Source organism: Hyla sarda, chromosome 5, assembly GCF_029499605.1.
Source record: "Hyla sarda isolate aHylSar1 chromosome 5, aHylSar1.hap1, whole genome shotgun sequence".
NCBI classification, from domain to species: domain Eukaryota; kingdom Metazoa; phylum Chordata; class Amphibia; order Anura; family Hylidae; genus Hyla; species Hyla sarda.
Genome location: NC_079193.1, coordinates 236,838,514 through 236,858,169, shown reverse-complemented (window position 1 = coordinate 236,858,169; position 19,656 = coordinate 236,838,514). Strand labels below are relative to the sequence as shown.

Genomic DNA, 19,656 nt, shown 5'->3' with positions numbered 1-19,656 from the left:
CAAGCCAAGTAAGAGGAAAATGATACTTGTGGACCAAAGAAGCATCACTAAAGTCACCTGCTGATCCAGAATCCAAAAATGCTGTAGCACTGAAGGAAGACTTGGCTGAAGTGAAGACTTGTACAGAAATAGTTAAGCGTAGAGAGGTAGTATTCACACCCAGGGATACCTCTCCCACAAACCCTAGGTGCGAGCATTTCCTGGATGCTGGGGGCGAGCTGTACAGTCCTTGAGGAAGTGCTCCGGGCTAGCACAATACAAGCACAAATTCTCACTACTTCATCGTGACCTCTCCTGTTGTTAAGACGAGAACGATCCACTTGCATAGCCTCTTCGGCAAGAGGCGCAGGAAACAGAAGAGGTGGATGTTGAAACACGGGTTCCCTCTCTAAGCGCAGTTCCCCCTCTCTAATGCACATCAACTCGGACCGTATCAGGGAGCGGAGTCTAAGGTGCCACTGGTTTTCACCAGAGCCCGCCGCAAAGCAGGATGGACTTGCTGCAGCAGTCGCTACCCCTGGCACGGCTCGACCACACAGGTGGCTGAGGAGATGCGAGGCACAGGAGGGATAAGACATTTCGTAGTCAGGATAGCAGAAGGTCAGGGCAGGCGGCACAGTAGCAAAGTCAGGAATGTAGCAAATGGTCAGTAGGCAGGCGGCAAGGAGCAAGATCAGGTCATGGAGCAAAGGATCAGATACACAGCAAAGCAATAACAAGAATGCATTCTCTCAGGCTCAAGGCAACAAAGATCCAGCAGAGAAGTGAGGAGGATGGTGGAATTTATCAGTGAGCCACAGGTGAATTACACTAATGAGCGCATTGGCCTTTTAAATCCTAAAGCTCTGGCACGCGTGCGCTCTAGGGGACGGGACATGTGTGCCGTGGCAGAGAGGCAGAGGCGGGGGCAGGAGAAGCACCAGGTGAGTGCCGGTGACAGACTGGGGCTCGCATGCGCACTTACCGATCTGTCCGCGGCTCTGCTCTTCTGTAATCCTTGATCCTTTGAATATGGTAATGAGGAGCTTAAAGCGTCAGGCGGCATAATGGCTCTCCTCTGCATGCTCAATAACTGCAGCCACAGCTGTTATGCTGCAGAGTGGAGCTTTATTCGCAGGCATAGCAGGCTCAGCACAGAGGAAGAAAGTGTGATAATAAAGAAGCTAGTGTGCACAGATCTTCAGAACACCGGATTTAAAGCTCCTCATCACCATATCCAGAAGACCGTGGATTACAGAAGAACAGAACCACAAAAGTATGATTTTCATCAGTGTCACCTGTACTATTACCCTTTACCAACAGGTTAGTGCAGGTGATAATGATGACAGATTCCTTTTAAAGCCATTAATCAGGCTATAAAATGATGGCAAGTATATAATAAGATACTGGCACGGTATTAATGTCACATTGTCAAGAGCATGAATTATTCATTCACTAACAGAGCTGACCTACTTGTTGACCAGTGTTTGTGTTGACCTTGATTTTTTGTTGGCATATGCTGCACTTATATTCTACTATACCTGTGTAATTGTAGAGCTGTGTAGTATAGTATTACAAAAAGTGTGTAACGCCTGTTTATTTGTTTTTGTATTTTTCTGTTTAGGTGTGTATTCACACACTAGGATGTTCAGAGCAGTTTTCTAATTTTCCCTGGACAGGGAATGGTTAATGCTCTGAAGAATGAGAACTCGGGTGTGTCTATTTTAAGCCAGACTTCTCCTGAATTCAGTGCTGGTTATTGAGTGCAATACTATGATGTCTGTTTGTGCAATAATGCTACGTCTGCTTGAGCATTTACCTTGTATCTATCTTGTTATTTGAGTTTTTAGCCATGGTTAATTAGTCTTGTTTAGTAGATTTTAGTCTTTGTTTCATTAGTCGGTAGCTGTAGCGCAGGTGGGGACCGGCTCCAAGTTGTCGAATCACTGCTTAGGGTGTTTGGGCAAGTAGGCAGGGAGAGTGTCACTAGGGACAGCTTAGGGCTCACTCTTCCTGTCCCCCAGTCGTTCATGACAAAGTGCTTAAATACTTGAAGGGGTCCCTTAGAGATTCCTGTTGCCCTATTCATGAGCCGCATACTGGCTACGTCATGACAAAGAACAATGTATTATGCTGAAACTCTGCCTATTTTATTTCATTTTTGTCAGCCAAGTACAGAGTGAAGTGTCTGCTGGGCGGCTCCCCGCTGGTCTCTCCTGTTAACCATGGCTTGATTGACAGGTTTCCCTCTAGTTGTGTATAGGAAGAGACCTGTCAAGTCAATCTAAGCTGGAAGAAGCTGGAGGAAAGCTGTCCAGTGAACACTTCTTCAAGGGTAAAATGTAGTTCTTTGTAATGAGGAAGTCACTGTCACTGTTTCATTCAGCCTGTAGCAAGGGCAATATGAATCTGCTGATAGATTACTTTTAATATACTACTCTTGACTATATTGCATACAAGTTATATCTACTTACCAAAATGAAGAAAATGTATAATAATAATAAATTATAGAAAATGTATAATATGAACACATAAAAGAAAATCTAACTATGTCCACTTACATGAATAAAATGTTTAACTAATAGTTTCCTTGCATACAGGTTTATATATGCGATGGCATTGCTAAGTCAACTTATTTTCTACCATTATAGCTTAAACAAAATTCCATTGTTATCCAATGCATTCTATCTGTGATTCTGCTTGTAAAATTAAAGGATACAGACAACATCAGGTATCTAAATTGACTATTTTCGGTCCTAACTCATTTCTGACACTGGTGTAAAGGATCTTCACTGATCCCAAGAGGACTCTCTTCAGCTCATCTGAAGTACAGTGATCCCACAACTTACAATGGCCTTAACATACAATAGTTTCAACATACAATGGTCTTTTCTGGACCATTGTAACTTGAAACCAGACTCAACATAAAATGCTACGGACAGTCCAGATCTGCAAAACATGTCAATGTCTGGAAGAACTGACCAATCAGAATGGGCATTTCACTGTTAAAATACCTGTATTAATGAAGTGTATGCACTGAATTACTGTCTGGTAGTGCCCCCTGCAGTACAGGGAGGTATTACATGTTCTGTACTACTCTTTACCTGTGCCACAGTTACCTGCTCCCTTTGGACACCAGGTGAGGGCAGCTCCATGTTACTTTTATTGGGACACTGTGTGTACTGTACAGGACCCTGAAGAAGCTCCTGTCCTCTACATAGACAGTGATTACAGCTCCCAGCAGATCTTTCTTACTTATATATGTAAGGACTTGCTTTATCTATATTAGTTATCTACTTATTTTTGTTTAATCCTCACTTTTTCCTATTTTTGGATGAAATGTTGGTGGCTACAGAACCAATTACCAGGTTTCCATAGAGTTATGGTCTCAACATACAATGGTTTCAACATACAGTGGTTGTCCTGGAACCAATTAATATTGTAACTTGAGGGACCACTGTATAGTATTGGGCTTGCATATGCCTTTGATTCCATTAACCCTGTAGGTACCCACTGTGTGGTCTTCTGCTGCTGTAGACATCTGCTTTAAGGTTCAACGTGTTATGCATTCTGAGATGGTATTCTCCATACCTTGATTGTAACAAGTAGTTATTTAAGTTACTGTTGCCTTTCTATCTTTTCAAACCAGTCTGCCCATTCTCCTCTGACATTAATAAGGCATTTTTGTCTTCACACCTGACGTTCACTGGATATTTTCTCTTTTTTAGACCATTCCCTGTAAACCCTAGAGATGATTGTGCATAAAAATCCCAGTAGATTAGCAGATTCTGAAATACTCAGACCACCAGGTCTGGCACCAACAACCATGCCAGGGTAACTAAAACCCCTGTCTAGGGTGATGTCCAACAATACCCCTTAAGGGGTGCTGAGATCAAAGTGCTGGTAGCTCAGGGTAGCTGATTGGGACTACTGTGGTGAAATCGAGGAGTGCCGAATAGCAAAGAGTGTGCCTGAAGTTCCCTTACAGTGCACTGTGCTGAACTCTCACATATTTTAAAGCAGCACAAGGGACCTTTGAATGTGAGGAGAAAGAAAGATATGTGACATTACTGTAACATAAAATTACAATATATATAGTGTATAACAGAACATGTTACCAATAATAGAATCCTTTGGTTGTGGTATAGCATGTAACCGTCACATCATATATATTTATATTCTGTACCCAAGAATTTTTTTTTTAACATCTTCTGAGCAGTACGTAAATTGCTGAGAAGGAATTTTATTTTTCTCTCCGGTAATTCTAATTTATGTAGCTAGCAGGTTATTCGATAGCAAAGTAAAAAAAAAAAAAAAGAAATCGATCGGAATCTAACAAACATCCATCCACAGGTGTTGAACATAACATTTTCATTTACACTACAGTTAATCTCCGGGGGCAAGCACGTTATTTAGCATTTTGGTTAGCAGAGATGGTTACCTTCACCCTGACACCTTGACATGTAATTATAAATGGGAGTAAATAGTGCTTACAGACTGAGTATACAAGGCAACCATCCACAGGGGGATACAAGGATTTCTTATTGTAGACTCTGCTCCAGAAGATGATACTTGGTCAGCAGGGACCGGCATACAAAGAGGTAGTCTCACTTGTCTAAGGTATAGCATTTATTTCTCAAAATGTTTAATTGTACAGTATAAAATGTAGAGGCAACTGAGAACTTTCCCATTGAAATTACATATTTTCCTCATCAAAATCTACAGAATTTTTTCTACAGAATAATTTTTTTCATATGGTTTACATTTTAAGAAATAAATAAATTGTAGGTGTTGGAAATAGGGAAAGAATGTCTGGTTGAATGCAGCCAGAATAGGTGAATGCAGCAATGTATAAATATTTTCCTTTACTTTTCTATTTAAAAGTGGGTGAAAACAACATGTGCCCTGTTGAATATGGAGCGCAAGGGGGAGAGATACTGACACAGCCGTATTAAAGTGGTAGTCTGCCCCTTGACATCTTATCCCCTATCTAAAGGGATAAGATGTCTGATCGCGGGGGGGATCCGGCCGCTGGGACCCGCACTGATCTCCAGCCCGGCACCCGGTGTTCTGAACCCGGCTTCAAGCAGCCATTATCGTGACGTTACACCCCCTCCATTCATGTCTATGGGAGGGGGCTTGATGGCTGTGGTTGCACCTCCCATAGACATGAATGGAGGGAGCGTGAAGTCACGACCACAGCCGCCCAAAGCCGTTGTTCTGAACATATATGTTCAGAATGCTGGGGTGCCGGGCCAGAGATCGCTGGGGGGGTCAGGACAATGGACAGGTATTTGGACATCTTTGCATAGGGGATAAGATGTATTGGGGCAAAGTACCCCTTTAAGGGGGTTTTACAGGAATATACAATTGTTGATCTATGCACAGGACATGTCATCAATAGTTAATCGACATGTCATCAATAGTTAATAGTAGCACTGCAGAACACAGAATATGGAGCCAACTGCTTCCAGCCCTGTATTGTGTAGTCTGGGCACCTAACAGCTGATTGTGAAGATTCGGTGTCTTGGCATCCGGCTGTGTGAATAGGCCATCAGTAGTATATATATATATTGAAAACCCCTTTAATCTCACTCAGTGCTTTCTACTTGGTAGACTGCTGACAGTCTATTATATGCTTTATTTTTCCGATTATCAGTTTGCTGTTTGCTCAAAACATGTATGTAATTTTTTTTTTTATATCACATTGATGAATGTACTCCATAAAACTTGTGGTATCTGATACTAAGATGTTAGTAGTAGATACCACAAGTCCCATTAGTTGTAAAGTGTCTTTATGAACACAATCTGTTGTCCTGAACATTCTATAGACGTTTGAGTTGATTGAAATTAGAAGCTTAGACCACACTTTGAACTCCTTGTCATGTTCGTCATGCATTTTTCGTGTGTGTGTGTGTCAGGGCACGTTATCCTGCTATAAGAGATCACTATTGTTAGGGAATACTGTTTCCATTAGGGGTTTACTTACTAGTCTGTAAGAATGTTCATTTAAAGGGGTATTCCAGGAATGTTTTTTATTTGACTATGCTACAGGAACTGTAAAGTTAGTGTAGTTCATAATATAGTGTCTGTACCTGTGTGTGACGGTTTTCTCACAATATTTATTTTAACCAGCATACAAAATGACTGTTGTCTCAGATTTTTCCCAGGTTGCAATGCGTCTGAGACCTCACTCACTAGTCAGCTGATGACAGGGAGCCTGTCTGCTTCAATGGGTGGAGGGATCACTTGGTGGGAGAGGGATCAATCTGCAACTAATGCAACACCTGTAGGCACCCTGATAGAAAACCACAGGTCTTTTAAATGGATGCAGCTAATTTATGTTTCAATGGGTGGGGTGGCTGATGTGTGGGAGGGAGGAAAATGGAATTATGGGATTTGTAGTCAAAAAAAAGAAAACTGAAACAGGAAATGCCAGTTCGCAAAAAGCTAGCCCCAGTGTTATGGTAATCTCACAACATAGCATTTATCCCCAAGACAAGCGCAGATCCTTCCTAAGCATGTCCATTACTGTCTGCCAGATACGTACTAAAATTGCCATATGGTGGATAACCCCTTTAAGAATTACTTTGTCAGAGCAACATCCGTATGAATGCAAGGTTTCCAAGCACATTACACTGCCTCTATTGGATTACCTTTCCTATAATAAAACCTGGAAGAGCAATTTAGCAACATACCCACAACTAGCTGTTCATGTGATGTAAAAGAAAATGTGACTAGTCAGACCAGGCTGCTTTCCATTCAGTCCTATTGCATGTGCTTCCAGCAATAGACAAGGCTTAGCATGGGCACCCGGACTAGTCTGCATCCTCATACACAGCAAGCACTAGTGTGTTCTCACAACTTTGTATTATAGCCAATTTTAGTTTTTATAACCAGTTTGTGCTACAGTAGCTCTGCTGTAAGATTAGGACAAACAGATTAGCCTTCTTTAACATGTGCATCAATGAGCCTTGTGTAGCCATGACCCTGTTGCCCATTCACGATTGTCCTTCATTTGACCACTTTTGCTAGGCACTAACTACTGCATACTGGGTACACATCACAGCCCAATAAGAGCTGTTGTTTTGGAGAAGCACTATACCTCTTATTTAGCAATCAAAATTTGGCTCTTAAGAAATTCACTCAGATCATTTGGTTTGCATTTTTTCTTTACTCCCAACACAGCTTTCATTGTAACTGGATATTCACTTCACTTGTCAGTGATTTAAGAGGAGTACTATGTATCCCCTATCCAAAGGTCTGACCACTGGGACCCGCCACAATCTCCTGCACGGCACCATGGCAGTCCTCAGGAATGGAGCGTGTCGACCCCCACATGAAACGGCAGCCAACACCTCCCCTCCATGTATCTCTATGGGACATCCAGAGATGCCTGAACACTGTATCTCAGGCTCTCCCATAGAGATAAATAGAGGGGGCATGTCAGCTGCCGCTTCATGCGGCGGTCCACACGCCCCATTCCTGGGGAGAGCCGGTGTGCCATGCAGGAGATTACAGTGGGTCCCAGCGGCCAGACCCATCGCGATCTGTCACTTATCCCCTATGCTTTGAATGGGGGATACATTTATCTGCACGATAGTACTACTTTATTTTATGGCTAATCGGTGTATATATATCTTTAGATTTTATTGTGTAGTATGCGCCCCATTACCTCAATAGTTTTTGATGTCTTACGGTGTTATAAAATTGTCAAGCTGCTGTGCTTTCTATTTTAAGCAGAGCACGCATTCTGGTAAATACACTGATTCTTTTATTTAACCGTGATCTTTCCTTAGAAACATCTAATCTATGCAAGATTTATAAGGATCAAATCCATGGACATGTGTATTAATGTCTACTGTGCCTAAGCTTTTCTTAATGGACAAGCCTGCTGTTCTGACATGTTCTGTTCTTTATGGTCCAGCCGTCTGGTTATTTTTATTTTACAAGTATTTTTGTAGTAAGCATTAGCAGGATTGTGTACTCACTTATATTAATCCTGAGATAATGACTGTGTACTTTATGGCAATCTGTCCCAGTTTACTAACTAAATATAATTATTGATGACCTCTAAATATTGATTAATAATAGTGCCATCTGCTGCTCATTTTTGGAGTCTTTGGACTCCAGAATGTTCAGAATGTTGGGCTTTATCATTCCCTCAGGCCCGTTATGTAGATGGACATAACTTTACAGAATGATTAGTCAATATCACCTTCAATCTATATTTTATACTAATCCTAATATTATGTAAAAGTGGATTTAGTATATAAATGCATTGCTCTCGAATCAGGGGATTGAGGTAGTTATTGTGATAGACACCAAGTGACGGTCCTCAGAGCTGTCTCTGCCACTTACCCCAGCTTATATGTCATTCTGTATAAAAGTATAAAAACGAAGACCAAATGACAGCACCTCGTGCGTTACCCTAAAAACAGAGAAGGGGTATGTCCCTTACAGGGAGGGGAGTGCCGGCTCTATAGATTTGTGGGGTGAACTTCAGAAAGGATGGGAATATCGGCGCTGACCAAGGAGAGGACAATAGAGCCAGGTGTGTAGCGAACAGATTTAATCCAATGCGACGCGTTTCACCGCGCTTGCGCGGTTTCATCAGGCATAACAAACACTTCTCAGGGAGGGATTTATATACACGCAGGTATTAACCCCTACCTGACAAAATAGATTTTCACAAAAAAGTGTATATATATATATACTCATAAACTACATTTAAAAGATAATTAATTAAAATAAAATAAGCATATATATTCATAAAATGCATCAAGGAAATAAATAAATAAACAATTAATAAACAAAACAATAATAAAACCAAAAAATTATAATAAGGAAGAAAGGATAATAGGAAAAAGGACCAGGCACACATAATGCGTGGGACATAAATCATACACATACATAAAATATATATGCGCATATATACACATATGCACACACACCCGCATGTGTGCCAACCCTACTGTATATGGTCAGGATATGATAATTAACAGACATATATACACACATGCATACATACACATACATATACACACACATGTACATAGACACATGCGTGCACATGCACATGGATGCACCCACATGTATACACATTGAAACAGAATTAAATTAAAATAAAAATTGAAATTGAAAAAATCAAAATTGAAAAAGAAATATTACTAATAATAATGATAATATTAACAATTAATAAAGAATCAAACAAATAAAAAACTTTTTTACATAAATATATACCTATGAGAGTATAACACATGAAACAACATAATACATAGCAGCAATCTTATACTGAAAAGTATCAGAACAACCCCAGTGGTCCGAACAGGCGTTACAGGAACTCTAATTTATTAAAATAAAAAACGCTCAATGTGTACTGCTACTTGCTGATATTAAGCACTTAGTTAGAGTGCTACGGTAAAATAGGGGGGAAGAAAGAGGGGAGGGAAAAGGAAAGGGAGGGGGGAAGGGAAAAGGATCATTGGTGTGCCATTGTAGAGGTGACCACATGGGAACAAGTTGCCACAGAGAAACCATCTTTACCAACAGATGGGTATTATTTAACATTCTCTATGGTCTCATTAAGCCCATTAGGGGTCAATGTTGAGAGCTTGTGAATCCAATAGGATTCGCGATTAATAAGACGTTGATACCTATTTAAATGGTCAGATGAAATTGTTTCAAGAATTGTTAATTTTAAGGACTCCAAATTATTATCATGTTTAGAGGTAAAATGTTTTGACACGCTATGTAGCAAATATTTATGTTTAATGTTCCAACGATGTTTATTCATACGTGCCCGCACTGTTTGTACAGTGCGGCCTACGTATTGAAGATTACAACTGCATGTTAATAAGTATATAGCAAAGGAAGTATTGCATGTGACCTTATCCTTGATATTATATGATAATCCAGTTTGTGAAGAAAAAAATGATGTTGTTCGTTCTTTGATTAAACTGCAACAAAGACAGCGTGAAATCCCACAAGGGGTACAAAAACCGTCTCTGGATATTATGGAACATGATTTGGTCTTATATTTACCGGGAGCTACTATATTTTGCAGGGTGTTCGCCCGTCTAAAGGTGACTCTGGGAGTAGGAGGAATCAGCTCCTTGAGAACTGGATCTTGAAGTATGATTGGCCAATGTTTGTGTAATATTTGTTTTATTTGTGAAGCTTCCTTGTTATAATTAGTCACAAAATTTATTTTAAATTCAGAGGTTTGTACATAAGAATGGTTATTTCTATTATTGATAGAACTATTTGGATTATTTATTTTCGGAATAACTAAATCTGATTGTTTTTTATTTTTCACTTTATTGTAGGAATTAATAAGGAGTTTTTTTGGGTACCCCTTTTCCGCGAAACGTTCCCTAAGGACAGCAGCCTGCGCAACGAAATCCTCATCAGAGGTACAATTTTTCCGAATGCGCAGGTACTGCCCATAGGGGACACCCCTCAGCCATGCCGGATAATGTGCACTGTCGAAATTGAGAAAACTATTAATATCTACTTTTTTAAAAAATGTTTTAGTGGAGATTTGACCTGTTTCTAACCTCGTAAGTTCTAAATCTAGAAATTGGATGGTGTTAGTAGAATAATGCATTGTAAACTGTAAACCCCAAGAATTCTGGTTCAACTCATGGACGAAATTTTCAGCCTCAGAGAAAGTGCCTCCCCAAATAAAGAAAAGGTCATCAATATACCTACGAAAAAAGTAAACTAAATTAGTAAAATCCCGGGACTGTGCCATGACAAGGGACTCGAAACGCCCCATGAAGAGATTTGCATAACTTGGGGCGAAACGAGTCCCCATGGCACAGCCCCGGGTCTGTCTGTACAAATTGTTATCAAAACAAAAAATGTTATGTTCTAAAATAAATCTAATAGCTTTTAATAAAAATAAGGATTGATTTGTAGATAGGGAAGAGTCATTCCCAAATGTATCCCGAATGGCATTCAAACCCAATTCTGTATCGATATTAGAATAAAGAGAACAGACGTCCAAAGTTAAGAAAGAAAAATTTTTGGGCAAAGTTATTGTACTAAGTTCGTGTATGAGTTGAGTGGAATCCTTCAGATAGGAAGGGAGGCAGATGACATATGGCTGTAGAAAAAGATCTATAAAGTGTGAGAGATTAGCTGTCATAGAGCCCACCCCCGAAATAATGGGGCGGCCAGGGGGTTTATTAGGATTTTTATGTAATTTCGGAAGATAATAGAAATGCGGTAGATTATAATGTTTAATAGACAAAAAACTTTGTTCTTTTTTATTTAACAGAGAACTATCAACAGCCTCCTTCACTAGATTACAATATAATTCGAAATAAGTAGTAGATGGGTTAGTAGATAATATCTCGTAATAATTTGTATCTGATAAAATATGAAGTGACTCCTCCACATATGCAACACGATCCAAAATTACAGTTCCGCCCCCTTTATCAGCGGGACGGATAATTATATTTTCATTATTTTGTAAAGTTTTTATAGCCGCCCGTTCGGACTCACTGAGGTTGTCCATACCCTGACTGATTACAGATTTATCACATAATCTATTAAAATCTTTATTCACTAATGAATAAAAAGTATCTAAGAAATTTCCCCTATGATGCAAAGGGTAAAAATTAGATTGAGGTTTTACATCTACATGTCTAATAAAAGTATCACACTGATGAAAATTAGTAACACTATCTGCTTGTGTATCACCTGGGTTTGTGTCCTGCCCCTGGTTTGTTTTCATTTTATCGATAATAGAAAAATGTCTATTTAATGTCAACTTGCGTATATAACTATTCAAATCGAGAAATAATTGGAAGTCGTTAGGGCGGGTAATTTCGTCCATGAGTTGAACCAGAATTCTTGGGGTTTACAGTTTACAATGCATTATTCTACTAACACCATCCAATTTCTAGATTTAGAACTTACGAGGTTAGAAACAGGTCAAATCTCCACTAAAACATTTTTAAAAAAAGTAGATATTAATAGTTTTCTCAATTTCGACAGTGCACATTATCCGGCATGGCTGAGGGGTGTCCCCTATGGGCAGTACCTGCGCATTCGGAAAAATTGTACCTCTGATGAGGATTTCGTTGCGCAGGCTGCTGTCCTTAGGGAACGTTTCGCGGAAAAGGGGTACCCAAAAAAACTCCTTATTAATTCCTACAATAAAGTGAAAAATAAAAAACAATCAGATTTAGTTATTCCGAAAATAAATAATCCAAATAGTTCTATCAATAATAGAAATAACCATTCTTATGTACAAACCTCTGAATTTAAAATAAATTTTGTGACTAATTATAACAAGGAAGCTTCACAAATAAAACAAATATTACACAAACATTGGCCAATCATACTTCAAGATCCAGTTCTCAAGGAGCTGATTCCTCCTACTCCCAGAGTCACCTTTAGACGGGCGAACACCCTGCAAAATATAGTAGCTCCCGGTAAATATAAGACCAAATCATGTTCCATAATATCCAGAGACGGTTTTTGTACCCCTTGTGGGATTTCACGCTGTCTTTGTTGCAGTTTAATCAAAGAACGAACAACATCATTTTTTTCTTCACAAACTGGATTATCATATAATATCAAGGATAAGGTCACATGCAATACTTCCTTTGCTATATACTTATTAACATGCAGTTGTAATCTTCAATACGTAGGCCGCACTGTACAAACAGTGCGGGCACGTATGAATAAACATCGTTGGAACATTAAACATAAATATTTGCTACATAGCGTGTCAAAACATTTTACCTCTAAACATGATAATAATTTGGAGTCCTTAAAATTAACAATTCTTGAAACAATTTCATCTGACCATTTAAATAGGTATCAACGTCTTATTAATCGCGAATCCTATTGGATTCACAAGCTCTCAACATTGACCCCTAATGGGCTTAATGAGACCATAGAGAATGTTAAATAATACCCATCTGTTGGTAAAGATGGTTTCTCTGTGGCAACTTGTTCCCATGCGGTCACCTCTACAATGGCACACCAATGATCCTTTTCCCTTCCCCCCTCCCTTTCCTTTTCCCTCCCCTCTTTCTTCCCCCCTATTTTACCGTAGCACTCTAACTAAGTGCTTAATATCATCAAGTAGCAGTACACATTGAGCGTTTTTTATTTTAATAAATTAGAGTTCCTGTAACGCCTGTTCGGACCACTGGGGTTGTTCTGATACTTTTCAGTATAAGATTGCTGCTATGTATTATGTTGTTTCATGTGTTATACTCTCATAGGTATATATTTATGTAAAAAAGTTTTTTATTTGTTTGATTCTTTATTAATTGTTAATATTATCATTATTATTAGTAATATTTCTTTTTCAATTTTGATTTTTTCAATTTCAATTTTTATTTTAATTTAATTCTGTTTCAATGTGTATACATGTGGGTGCATCCATGTGCATGTGCACGCATGTGTCTATGTACATGTGTGTGTATATGTATGTGTATGTATGCATGTGTGTATATATGTCTGTTAATTATCATATCTTGACCATATACAGTAGGGTTGGCACACATGCGGGTGTGTGTGCATATGTGTATATATGCGCATATATATTTTATGTATGTGTATGATTTATGTCCCACGCATTATGTGTGCCTGGTCCTTTTTCCTATTATCCTTTCTTCCTTATTATAATTTTTTGGTTTTATTATTGTTTTGTTTATTAATTGTTTATTTATTTATTTCCTTGATGCATTTTATGAATATATATGCTTATTTTATTTTAATTAATTATCTTTTAAATGTAGTTTATGAGTATATATATATATATACACTTTTTTGTGAAAATCTATTTTGTCAGGTAGGGGTTAATACCTGCGTGTATATAAATCCCTCCCTGAGAAGTGTTTGTTATGCCTGATGAAACCGCGCAAGCGCGGTGAAACGCGTCGCATTGGATTAAATCTGTTCGCTACACACCTGGCTCTATTGTCCTCTCCTTGGTCAGCGCCGATATTCCCATCCTTTCTGAAGTTCACCCCACATCTCTACGCCAATTCTGGGAAGGCTGCAGACTGAGATCATCATACCAAACGTACATCTTGGTTGTGTGGGAGTACGCACAACCTGGCAGGGTGAGCCTTACTTTTTCCCTCCCCCCTCCCACACACCTGTGATCCGTTGGTTCTTCACAAGGGAGCGCCTGTTTTTCTCTCTTTGCTTTACGGCTCTATAGATTGGCCGCTCACCTTAGGCTCATAGATCATGCGCATATCACCCCGTATAGAGGTATGAAGAGGAGATGGGAATCTTGTACAGCCCAGAAGGTCTCAGGGGACAGCCAGACGGTGCCCTGTGGATAGGTGAAAATATGGAATGCAGCAGATGACTTTCGCAAAACAGGCGCTCAGGTGTCCAGGGCAGATATCACCGAGGAGTCACAAAGGTAAAGTATTCAGTACAAAAAGAGGGGGGCTCACCAAATCATAACATGGGTGCTACTGCTCAGTAAGCAAAAAACTTGCTATACAAGGGTAAGAATTACTGTAAAGAGTGCACACCACAAGGTCAATATTCATATATATAACAAATTTTATTAGGTATCACATAAAGAATGCAGAAAAGACAAAAAGGGCTAAAATCACTTAAAAAGCTCTAAATCGAGCAACCTCTACAACCTGGGAGAGGGGCCATGAACCCCCTTCTCACCAAAGTCCCGTCCCTCTGTGATAAGATATAATGGCTCAAGTAGTGGTGCTAACTGAAAAAATGATACACATGCAACATTAATCTCTTCACCAAATCAAATAAACTTAACACCAAATGATATGGAATACGCAATGTGCAAAGAGAAAGTAATAATAAATTCATATCACCAGTGCATGGCGACCACAGAACAAAGGTGCCGAAATAGTGAATGGCGGGACGGAACCCCTAAGCCCACGCGTTCCGTCACCGTTTGTGACTTCCTCAGGGGTGTTGAGGGGTCCCGTCCCGCCACTCACTATTTCGGCTCCTTTGTTCTGTGGTCGCCATGCACTGGTGATATGAATTTATTATTACTTTCTCTTTGCACATTGCGTATTCCATATCATTTGGTGTTAAGTTTATTTGATTTGGTGAAGAGATTAATGTTGCATGTGTATCATTTTTTCAGTTAGCACCACTACTTGAGCCATTATATCTTATCACAGAGGGACGGGACTTTGGTGAGAAGGGGGTTCATGGCCCCTCTCCCAGGTTGTAGAGGTTGCTCGATTTAGAGCTTTTTAAGTGATTTTAGCCCTTTTTGTCTTTTCTGCATTCTTTATGTGATACCTAATAAAATTTGTTATATATATGAATATTGACCTTGTGGTGTGCACTCTTTACAGTAATTCTTACCCTTGTATAGAAAGGTGAAGTATTCAGCAACTTTATTGATGTTCAAACAATAACACGTTTTGGGGTTAAGCTACCCCTTCTTCAGATTGGCATAGTACATCATTGTACATCATAGTACATAGTACTATGCCAATCTGAAGAAGAACCCTGAAACATGTTAAAGTTGCTGAATACTTCACCTTTGTGACTCCTTGGTGATATCTGCGCTGGACACCTGAGCGCCTGTTGGGAAGGTCATTTGCTTCATTCCATATATGTCATTCTGACAATGGTCATAGATATAATAACTATTATGTAACAGATATACGTACGATCCAGTATTTTTACCATCAGCACATGATAATAAAAAAAAATGGATTGTTCTGTAGAATGGCAAGTTAATGTATTATTTTGCAGGAGATTGTATAGTCAGACTATATATATATGTATATATATATATATATATATATATATATATATATATATTTAGATATATGTTACTGCAGATGATAGGTAAAGTCCAAGTATGTAACTCAAAATGAATGGGAATTCACATTGATGGCAATAAGCAATTTACTGTACTATAATGGGACAACCATGTGGCCTTGCTAAGATGGTAGGAGGAGACGTGGCACTGCATCTTCCTAGTGCTGCTGCCACTTTCTTCTAGCAATCAGCACAGGTCACAGCAGTCAGACCCACATTAATTCATGGTATAGCCTAGTAATATGTCATCAAAGTGTGTACGGAGACAGCCCCTTTAATCAGTTTCTCAGCTCGGTCTACTGTGTTGTTTCACTCACAGTGTCTCCATATATATATATATATATATATATATATATATATATATCAATGAAGAAAATCTGCAGCACTACTTATCCAATATAGCAGCGGGTGCCAGCGCCCCAGACCCGATCAAAGTCCATGTAGTATAAACGTAGAAAAAGCGCAGCACTCCTTAATGACGTGAAAAAAAGTGGTGATTTATTGGCTCACATAGCAGCAACGTTTCTGTCCTACCATAGGACCATTTTCAAGCTTAGTGACACAACTCAAGTATGGGGTATATATACCCAAACATATGTGTACAATCAACATCATGATCAATATAAACAATTAACAAAATAAAGTGCATAAGTGCAAAAAATGCATTGCATTACAGATAGTATAAACAGTATCAAAAGTGTACATTCATATTGTGTACAGTGCATTACATAAAAATGTGCAATAAATTAAAAACATGCTTGAAAATATCATAATACATATAATTATCTATTGATAACTGCAGCTGAAGACAATATTAAATAATATGATAGTAAGTGGAGATACCTGTGAGATGCTCCTGAACATAGCAGCATGGCGCCCGCAGCATGGGACGCCGTTTTCGGCGTCTCCTATTGCGAGCAGCTAAGTTCCGGTCAGGAAAACATGTCACATGACTAACAGCGATCACGTGATGCTGTAGTCATGGAGCCCACAGACGCTTGGACTTACGTCCGTGGTGAGCGTATAGATCAGATGGAGAATGGACTAGTGTGTGAACAGCAACCAAAGAATGGTGCACAATAAATCCCAAAGTGTAGAGTAATGAAATTTTGCATAGATGAAGAGAATGAAATAAAATGTAGATAAACAAAAATAGAAATAAAGTATAGATAAATAATAAATAAAAAATAAAAAATAAAGAAATAAAAATAAAGAAATAAAAAATAAAAAAATAAATAAAAAATAAAAAATATATAAAATGAGAAAAAAGTAAAAAATGATGAAAATAATGAAAAAATATGTTAAATACAAATAAAATAAAATGATAAATAAATCAAAAGATATATGTACATAAAACCAGTATAATTCTTTATTATTACTGTTTTCTCCCTTAGACTAGGGAAGGAGGATAACGGCCATCTACTAGAGACCCTCCCTGGTTTGTAGGGCAATCCCGGATGTGTCCAGAAGCCGGGTCACCACCCGAGGATGCCAAAGGTTCATCTAGTGACTATGAGGTTCTGTTAGGAATCCCCAGTTCGCTAGAGTTCCCACTACAGCCAATTATGGGAGTGTGCTGGAATAGCACCATAGACTCATGCATATTTAATAATATTTTGGGCCAACCTCCAGATGTTAAAATAATGAAAATAAATGTATAAATAAATAAATCATAATTTTAAAGTATAAAAATAATGAGAAATAAATGAAGTAGAAAAAGAATAGTTAAATCAAAAGAACTTATAGTTAATACATTTGGGTTTATTGAATATCCACTCTGGGTCTCTTCTCTCACTATTGACCATGTCGCCATCTGTATGTACTTCAATATATTTATAAAAACATAAGAATATTACATAAAAATTATATGAGCAGTCGCACAGGTGTCTTCCACTTTGAGATTCTGGAAACTAAAGAAATGATAAGAAAAGAAAAAGAAAAAAAGGAAAAAAAGGGAAAAATTAGTACCAATCAATGGTGATAATATTAAACAATAATCATATCCATATTCATAATAATGCAAATCTAAATTGTGTCAAGGAAGTCCCAGCTGAGGTTGTATAATTTTATCAACAGATGTAATAGTTGAAAATTGTCAAGAGGTATGTATAGAGTATAGGAGGTATGCTCACCATTCTTATTATATTATATTGAAGTCAACATTGAGACCAATAGGACGAAGTGTGTTTAACTGATGAATCCACCAGAATTCCCTCTGTTTTAACCTTGCCAGCCTATCGCCACCCCTGTTGGGCTTGGGAACAAATTCTAGTGCCATAAATTTTAAATCTTTATCAGTGTGCCCTACTTCTGTGTAGTGCTTTGAAACAGGAAGATCCATCCTGTGCTTACGGATGCTGTATCTATGATTGTTGATGCGCACCTTGAGACTGCACGTGGTTTGACCCACGTAAAGCAGTCCACATGGGCACACCAACACATAGACCACCCAACCGGAATCGCACGTCAGGAACTGTCTCAACCGGTATTTTTTCTGTGTTGTGGGATGAGTAAACTCATTGCCCTTCAACATTGAGGGGCAGTTGATACACGTGAGGCAAGGAAAGGAGCCTTTTCTTTGGGACCCTAGGAAAGTTTGATGACTAATTTTCTGTGAAGGAACCTCTGTTTTTACTAGTTTGTCTCTATCTCCACTTACTATCATATTATTTAATATTGTCTTCAGCTGCAGTTATCAATAGATAATTATATGTATTATGATATTTTCAAGCATGTTTTTAATTTATTGCACATTTTTATGTAATGCACTGTACACAATATGAATGTACACTTTTGATACTGTTTATACTATCTGTAATGCAATGCATTTTTTGCACTTATGCACTTTATTTTGTTAATTGTTTATATTGATCATGATGTTGATTGTACACATATGTTTGGGTATATATACCCCATACTTGAGTTGTGTCACTAAGCTTGAAAATGGTCCTATGGTAGGACAGAAACGTTGCTGCTATGTGAGCCAATAAATCACCACTTTTTTTCACGTCATTAAGGAGTGCTGCGCTTTTTCTACGTTTATATATATATATATATATATATATATTACAATTTAATCAGTATTATTTTATATTTGTAGTTTATCTTTTTGCTTCATTTGCATTTTGTACTCATGTAAATGTACTATTTCCAATGACAATTATAAGTGTTAACATCAATGTATTGTCCATTGCATAAACTGGATGTGCACCCATGTTATTTTTATATATATATATATTTTTTTACTTTTGGTAATAACTTAGCTTCTAGTTTCTTTATTTTCTTTCATGTTGGCTGCTTTTAGAGTTTCTCCTTTAGGGCACAGCTAGGAGCAGACCCTGAGGGTTAAGGTACAGTTTCACATAGCGATTAAAGTGTTATTATCATTAGATGAATTTTATTACCTTTGGTGCATAAGATTCTGTAATATATTTTATCATGAAAAAGTATCACCTTTCTTGCCTTCCAAAAGCCTTTAGTGCCCGTTTCTCTGCCTGCAGGGTCTGTGTTGGAATCTATTCTATCCTTACAATTGCAATGAGGAGCCTGTTGAATGTTGATAATGCTAAGGCCTGAATTCCGAGCTTTATATGCCCTCCGGCCTCGCAGGGCTGGATTTACATAGTGGATGCACTAATTTCCTGCCAAGTGTACAGGAACATCACTATTTTTTTTAAACGGTAATAGGAGGGGTCTTGTGTTATTTGGGGACAGTGGTTGTTAAATAAACTTTGTGGAGTAAAAATTTTTTTTTTTTACTGTTCTACTTTTTTTTACTCTCAAAAAGTTGACTTTTTTCATATGTTATTGTCTCTGTTGTAGCATTGACCGGCAGCTGCGATATGGAGTGAAGTAGTTTCGAATCTTGTT

At 38.3% G+C, this 19,656-nt stretch overlaps 1 protein-coding gene across 2 annotated transcripts in view; it reads left to right on the top strand.

The window, feature by feature from the left end:
• KCNG2 (potassium voltage-gated channel modifier subfamily G member 2) overlaps positions 1 to 19,656 on the top strand; it is a 164,538-nt gene that overhangs the window by 33,800 nt on the left and 111,082 nt on the right. The window lies entirely within an intron of this gene.